This window comes from Suricata suricatta, chromosome 10, assembly GCF_006229205.1.
Source record: "Suricata suricatta isolate VVHF042 chromosome 10, meerkat_22Aug2017_6uvM2_HiC, whole genome shotgun sequence".
In the NCBI taxonomy this organism is placed as follows: Eukaryota; Metazoa; Chordata; class Mammalia; order Carnivora; family Herpestidae; genus Suricata; species Suricata suricatta.
Window position 1 is genome coordinate 77,532,288 of NC_043709.1, and position 8,463 is coordinate 77,540,750.

Consider the following 8,463-nt stretch of genomic DNA (forward strand, 5'->3'; position numbering starts at 1 on the left):
GGGGTAGCCCTAAGAAGGGAATCAGGCAGACAAACACAGAGGGAACAGAAGCACACAAACGCACAGACAAATCAAACAAACAAACAAATTAAAAGGGAGAAAGGAAGGAAAGAAAATAGAAAGGAAGGAAAGAAAATAGAAAGGAAAGAGAATTAAAGAAGACAAAATAAATGGAGGCAGAGACAACGAAGGACAATGGAAAGTCTAAAAGTGTATGACCAGTTGAGGGGAGAGATAAGGATGAGATATGGGAGACTATATCTGGATAACAAGAAAAGAAAAAAAAGAGGGAGAAAGGAAAATAAGGAGTAAAAATTAAAAAATTTTTTAAGTAAAAAAGGTAATAATAATAAAAAATAAGTACAAAAAAAACCAAAATAAAAACAAAAAAAGCAGCAGCCACCCCCCCTCGCCGATAGGTGTGGTTTGGTGTAGTAGGTCTCAGGGGCTGCTCTCAGAGGCCCCGTCATGTTGGCTGCAGAGATTAGACCGGTGGCGCCCAAGCTCCACTGGAACTAAGCACTGCAGGCCACTCTAATGAGTCTAATGTGTCTGATGTCCTTGGTCCGCAGCTGAGTCAAGTTGTATTTTCCAGGCCCGCCTTGTTTCAAAATCCTAATCCATGCACTTTCATGCTACCACAGATTAGATGTAGTTGCTTCAGTGGCTGTTTTCTTAGCCAGGATCTCGTAGGGGGAGGGAGCAGTTTCTCTAGGTGCTGGCAGGGATTTGTGCTGCCACTGCTGGAGGCTAGGTGCATGCCCTCACAGACAAGGCTGGCTGCCAACTCCCAATCCCCATCCAGGATAGCAATTGCCAAGGGGGAGGGATCAGTTTCTCTTGGCTCTAGCTGGGATTTGCACTGCTGCTGTCCTAGGCGTTGGGTGCTGCCAGAAATAAGCTGCGTGCTCCTGTAGCCAAAGCCCACGCCCCCTGCCTCCACAACCACGGGATCCCTGCCAGGATCGCATAGAGGTGGAGACTATTTTTTCCCTGTTGGCACCCAGGATTCTGGATTTGCATAGCCAATGCTGGAGGTGAGATGCGCTGTGAATATGAGGTGTGTGCTCCCACTCCTGCAGCTGAGGCCGAAGTGTGCACCTCCAACCATGGCCATGGTCGCCAACTCCCTGCCAGGATGGTGTTATGGCCACGTTGCAATATCCTCAAGACCAGAGACCACCAGGGAGACTGAGACACGCATGCAAAGACAAAGGGCTTTATTACAGGCTCGGGCTTGGGCTCACAGACCACTAGCACAGGGGATCCATGCTGAGAGCCCCGAACAAGGGCTGAGCAGGGTTTTTATGGGGTTTGGGGAGGGGCAGTTACAAGAAATTGTGACATAGGTACAGTGATTCAATCATTATCGCATAACAGCATTGGTAGCAACTTTAACCATACATTTTGCTTAGAGTGTTCGTTACTTTTGGCGGGACCCAATCACAATATTTAGTGTTTCTTTGAAAATAACCAATTACAGGGTGGGCCAAGGACTCCCATGTAAGGTGAGTAACTGGTTAATCATGTATTAAACAACAGGTAACTATCTATGGTTTCCATCTACAGGCCTGGCCTTAGGAATGTTAAGGGTGTTAACTGGCCTTTCCTGGTTGGGTGTTACAAGAGTGGTCTCTCCTGCGTTGGGCAATGTGTAACTAACTGCTTGGTAGTTTCAGGGATACTGAAACTTAGGTCTTCTAGTTCAGAGGGGAAACTTAAAGCCTGTCATGGAGTTAGTTTGGTTCAGACCTGTGTCCTTACAATGGCACAGGTGTCGAAGCTGTTTTTTCCCTTGTGCTGAACATGGGTTCGGGATTTGGGCTGCCCAGCAGTTATGTGAGGGTTTTTCTCTCCAAACGAGGTTAAATCTTCTTTATCTCTTCTCTAGAGACAGTACTATGAGCGTGTTCAGTTTCTCTTTCTCTTCCCTTTGTTTCTCAGGGGCTCCACTCACTTGCTCTGCATTGGGCTGGGGCTCCCACCTCCCCTGCCTTCTCGGGCTGGCCCGTTTTCCAATCTCCCCAGTTCACACTCACTCACTCAGGCATCTTTGAGGCTGTCTTCTTTCTGGAGCCTGTATTTTGTCCTTCCACTCTTGCAGATGAGAGTAGTGTCCTTCTCAGTTTGCTAGATGGGAAGACAAACCCATGCATGTTTTATAAGTAGCTTTTGTATTTCTACAAAAAAAGAAAAAGCCTGTTAGATTTGTGGCCTGGATTGTGTTGAATCTAGAGATTAATTTGACAAGAATGATCATCTTTATGCTAATAAGTAGTCTAATTGATGAACATGGGGTATTTATCTATATATTTGGGTCTTCTTTATATTTGCTCAGCAATATTCTGTTCTTTTCAGTGATAATATTCTGCATATCTTTTATTAAATGTATTCCTAAATGCTTTGTGTTACTTGATACTATTATAAATGGAGTGTTAATTTAATTTAATTTTCAATCATTTTCTCTTGGCATATAAAAATAATTTTTAAAACTATAAATTATAAAATTTTTATATTTTAACTTTTATTCTATGACCTTATAGTTCACTTATTAGTTCTATAAGTTGCTTTGTAGCTTCCTTAGGATTTTCTTTTCGTCAGTGATGCCATCTGAAAATGCATCAGGTTTGCTTCTTCCTTTCCAATCAGTAGTCCTGCTTTCTTTTCCTTCTGTTATTACAATTTTGGAATCACATTATAATATTCAATGAGTAGTGAAAGATTGGACATCCCAATTTTAAGGGAAAAATTAATTTTACCATTATGTATAATATTGTATGTATATATACTATATGTATCTTTATGCACACACATATATACATATACAAAGTTGTACAGTTTTTGTAATTGCCCTTCTTTAGATTGAAGAGTTTCACTTTAATACTTTCTTGCTGAGAGTTTTTATCATGAGTAGTTGCTGAATTCACGAAATCATTTTTCTGCAACTACTGAAATGGTAATATGTTCTTTACTCCTTACTAGTTAATAGAGTGAGTTCCACTGATCAATTTACAAAGATTCAATCAATCTTGCATTCCTGGGATAAATTCCATGAGGATATGATGTATTATTCCTCTTATATCTTGGTGGATTTGCTTGAGAACTATTTTGTTAAGAAATTTTGTGTCTTTGTTAATGAGTATATTGGCCTGTAATTTTCTTTCTCCCTCCCCTCCTTTTGGTAATATCTTTTTCAGTTGTACTAAGATTTTACTGGCAGATTGATTTCCTCAGCAGATGTCCTCTCAAGTATCAATGGTCAGAATTAGATCCTATGTCTACCCCTATATGAACTACTAAGAAGGGTTCCCTAAGCCTGATTTAGACTATTAATGATACACTCCTGAGAATGGGCTGCTACTGAAGCTGTGTGGAAGAAATTGAAATCAGAGGTTTATTTAGAGGGAGAAAAGGAACAGCTCTCACAATATATACCACAAAAATATTATTATGAAGGAAGTTTAAGAGGTAAGTAACTTGCCAAAGGTACACAGACAGCAAGTAGAAGATTCAGAATTATGGCATAATAAAAACAGTATTACTCCAGATATCAAGAAACTTGTGTAACTTAGTTATATCATGAAAAAACTATGCGACCTGGAGCTATTCACTGAAACTCTCTGGAGCTCAGTTTCCCCTCTTCAGAATTAAGCTGTAAAATAAGCTCTATGAATCACAAATTTTACAGTTAAAGACAGATTGCCATATCATGTTCCCCAAATTTGTGTTGAATTGATTAAAGAACCGCTTGTGACTTGAAATATCAGGAAGAAAATGGCAGTATCAATTGTACTGAAACACAAAGCTACAAAAATATTGATTTTGTATAAGAAACATGGAGCAAGAGGAGCTAGTTTGGAAGCTGAGTTTACACAGTTTTCTGTCTTCATTTTCTTTTTAAAAGATCTTATGATTCTTATAGTTTTAAATTTTCTTCTATTTTGCCATTCAATGAATATGAAAAATTAAAGCATCAAGATTTGAAATTATGGAGAAGACATTGTCATAATGGGAAGAATATAAGCATATCTGAGTTTGGTGTTGGTTCTGCCTTTGACTAGAGGAGTAAGGACAAATCACTTGACCTCTTGGCTCTCAGATTCTTCATCAGAAGAGGAGGAAGAGAATCTGGTGAAGATAAAGACTTATCTCTCAAAGCTATATGAAATGCGTGAGATAATATATGTAAAACTAATAGCAAAACATGTGTACCTAGAAGGTATTCAATAATTATTTGTCCGTCCCCAATCTTGCTTATGAATGATATGGATAAATGTGCTTCATAATAAAGTGGATATTTTTGAGCTGCTCTGGACAACTTAGAATATGGACCTTTGATTACTAAAGCTTTTAGTAAAAACTGAGATACTCCTCTCCATGCCTAAACTTGATCCATAGATAGAAAGAAGGATTAAGCGAGGGGTCTGTAGCAATTGGAATTATATGCTTATGGTCTCGTGTACCATGTCTCACTCCCACTGTGTCCTGATCCCAACCCTGAGATGAATACATATTAAAAAAAAATTCTCACTGGATTCTGATGTTGGCCTTTCATTGTTAGGAGTACATTCAGCTGCAACCGAAAATCCAGCTAACAATGGTTTGAGTAAAAAGAGAATCTTTTCTCCCATAATAAGAAATATGTGGCAGTTAGCATTGGTTCAGCAGTTCAAAGCCATCAGATTTGGCATTTCTGAAGTTCTCTTGACTTTATCTTCATTTTCTTTATCTTCATTTTTTTTTATGGGGGAACTGCCACTGTTTCAGGCATCAGGTTCATGTTTAAGTCTTGAAGAGGTATTACCAACTATCCTTGTCCCCTTTATCAATGAAGGACAAGTTTCCTAGATTTTCCTCAACAGACTTCTGCTTCAGTCTCTTTGGCCAGAAGGGAGCAGTAAGGGAGGCTGGATAAATCAGGTTACATGCTCTAGTTACTATGGAAGGGGCAAAATTGGTTCATAATGGATATGGGCTAACCAAATAGCAGTAAATGCTCTAGCTTCCTTTTCCATGTATTTAAGAATTTATTCCTTAATTGGACATAGGCATAAATTTACTCTGAGAAGGATTTTTATAGCAGTGGGGGGGAAATAAATTCTCTCTAAAAGGTTAAGATCCCACATAATCGTTAGAGCAAACCTTAACCCTATATGTAATAACTAATTTTAGTAATCTAAAGGCTAATTAACATCTTCCCTAATTCTTTTTTATCCAATAATTTATGCTTGAATTTTCCTGTTTCATCCTTAATAACCCTTTTATTCTAACTAACACATACACAGCATCAGTGAAAGACGAGAACCAGAATTTTGCAATTACCTATGAACTGAGGAGCTTCATAAGTAGATTTTTAAGAGGATTAAGGAAACCATTAAGGTCCTGAAGAGGGTAGAGTGTGGGAACCAAAGACAAAGTTCATCCCCTTGACAATTTTGTCCAGAACTAATCCTTTTCTGTAACTCATCATAATGTTTTATATATTATCTATTCCTCTAGTAGCCAATAGTTGAATTAGATTCTCTGCTTTATTTATTTACTTTTTTCAAAAGGGTAAATACCAACCAATACCTGTTCTATCTCATCTGCTATTACTTTCCTATAGAAACCAACGTGACTTTCAAGGCTAATCTCAAAGTACACTGTGCACTCTCCTGCTTCTACATCATTGGCCAGAGTATGTCCCACCTAGAATGCCCTCACTGTCCACTGAAATCTTGCTCATTGGTCAGCGCCATTTAAAAATACTCCCTTTTTTGTTCATCCCTTTTGGCATATGTAGTTTGGAGTTTCTCTCTGTGGCACTAACCATATCCTACCTGGTATGGTGTATGGTGGATACAGTATTACAGCTGCATTAAATCATAACGTCCTTTTTCTCAGAGATTGATAACTAGTCATTTCTGCAATACCTTCCAGGACAACCCTCACATATAGGCACTTCATTGTTAACCTATTTGTTTAATTTTTACTCTACTTTACTCTATTTGTGATAATGTAGAATAAATTGCAGAGCAAATGAATACATGCAGCCCAGAATCCAGGAGTCCCAGCAGGTTCCTACCGTAGTCCTGTGGTTGCCCGCCTCCCTTTTCCTTTCGACATGACAGATGCCATTGTACCCTTCACCAAGGACTTCCTGGTGGATGGAGTGGCTGCGGCCATCTCCAAGACCATGGTAACGCCCACTGAGTGGGTCAAGCTGCTGCTGCAGGTGCAGCATGCCAGCATGAAAATCACCAGAGATAAGCAATACAAGGGCATTAGAGACTGTGTGGTTCGTATCCCCAAGGAACAGGGAGTCCCAACCTTCTGGTGTGGTAACCTGGCCAATGTATGTCATCAGATACTTCCCACCCAGGTTTTCAACTTTGCCTTCAAAGATACATACAAGCAGATCTTTCTGGGTGGTGTGAACAATTCCAGGCTTCTTTGCCTGGAATCTGGGATCAGGTTCCTTTAACCAGAATCTGGCAGCTGGGGCCACATCCTTGTATTTTGTGTATCCTCTTGATTTTGCCCTTACCCGCCTAATCAGCTGTTGTGGGCAAAACTGGAGCCAAAAGGGAATTCCGAGGCCTGGGTGACTGTTGGGTTAAGATATACAAATCTAATGGGATTAAGGGCTACCAAGGCTTTAATGCGTCTGTGCAGGTCACTATCATCTACTGAGCTGCTACTCCAGTGTCTAGGACACTGCAAAGGAATGCTTCCAGATCCCAAGAATACTCACAGCTTCATCAGCTGATGATCCCACAATCCGTCACAGCTGTGGCTATGTTGACTTCCTATCCTTTTGATACTGTTTGTGGCCAAATGATGATGCAGTCAGGATGCAAAGGAGCCGACATCATGTACACAGGTGTGCTTGACTGCCAGAGGAAGATTGCTCCTGATAAAGGAGCCAAACCTTTTTTCAAGGGGGCATGGTCTACTGTTTTCAGAGGCATGGGTGGTGCTTCTGTGCTTGTCTTGTATGATGAAATCAAGAAGTCCACATAAGCTATTTACTAGTTTCCCCCCTCCCCCCGTGAATAGGCATGTTATATTATATAACACAGCTTGAGAATTCTTGATGTACTTGGCTATTTATCAATGGCAACTACTTACTGGTTGAAAATGGGAAACAATAAAATTCATCTCACCAGTTTTCTCTTAAAGCCGTTTCCATGATGATGGGACTCACATATTTTTTTTATTTCCATCATTCATGATAGATAAATGTAAAGAAATAAAAATATCTGAGATAGTAATTATACATATATATGTGTACACACACACATACATAATTGAATAATGGAGTAAATCTGTGCCTTGAAAAGTAGTCAACTCGAACAAATTAAAAATTTCCCAAATCCTCTGGAGTACCATCACCAAGTAGCTTGTGTATGTCTTTTGATAAACAGCTCACTTTTGTCATTTTGTGTTTGAGTTGTTGCTGTATTCTATTTTAGAGATATCATTAAAAATAGTAAATGAAGGACTGTATTCTCTGAAATAGATAGTAAACAAGAATTCTGATCATTTGACACTAAAATATGATGGCCAGTAATTTATTTAGATACTTTCTCAGAGTACTAAATGGCTAATTTTGGTATCTTGCAATGACTGTTTCTTGTTGGTTTTATTGTAGCAGCTCTTCATTTGGTGACGGCCAGTAATTAAACTGGATTCTTCTTTCTTTGTCAAGAGAGTAGATGACTTCATAAAACTGTAATGTTTCTATATATTATTAGTAACATGTCGTGTTTTTTTCCCCTGGTAGCTCATTTGCTCCAGGCAAGAAGATTGATAATGTTGCCTGTTCTTTAGATTCACACTAAATGAAAGAGCTACTCTGTCAAAAGGTGAGAGATAACACAGCCCAGAGAACTACTGGTGGTTCATTGATTCTAAAGGCAGCACAAGAATGTATCACTCCTGGGGGCTGCTGTCTAAAGATGCTGCCAATACAATAAATTGAGACAGTCTTATCAAATCATTATGAACAAAGCATCACTGAAAGAATATTAATTTCTTTAAAAATCTAATACAAATTCATGGTAATTTCACTTTTCCTTCACTTAGCACAGATCTCTCTTGACACTTGAAACATTTCAAGTGACAGGTTTTATATTTTATGAAATAGACTCCTTTTTTTTATCGTGTCTCTGATGCAATTTTTTGCACCCACAGAAGCTAGGAATTCCATGAATTTCAGGAGCAGAAACAGTCCGAGGCTACAAATAAAATAATTGTTAGACGTTCTACCAGAGTCCAAAAATGGTTCTTGAATTAAAGGGATGCTAGATCTAACCAAAATAAAGAAGAATTTCCATCTAACAGTTTCAGAGGTGTTGTGGGGCTGCTAATTTGCCCCTCTGCCACTGTCAGTGCTTCTGAGACTGTGTGTGAAACCCCAAGGAGAAGCCTGGAAAAAATGAAATTAAAGGGGAGACAGTTTGGATCCCTCCAGGAATTCAA

At 39.1% G+C, this 8,463-nt stretch overlaps 1 pseudogene; it reads left to right on the forward strand.

Moving 5' to 3' along the window:
- Positions 1 to 6,103: 6,103 nt before the first annotated feature.
- Positions 6,104 to 7,002, forward strand: LOC115305444 (annotated as a pseudogene).
- Positions 7,003 to 8,463: the final 1,461 nt, after the last annotated feature.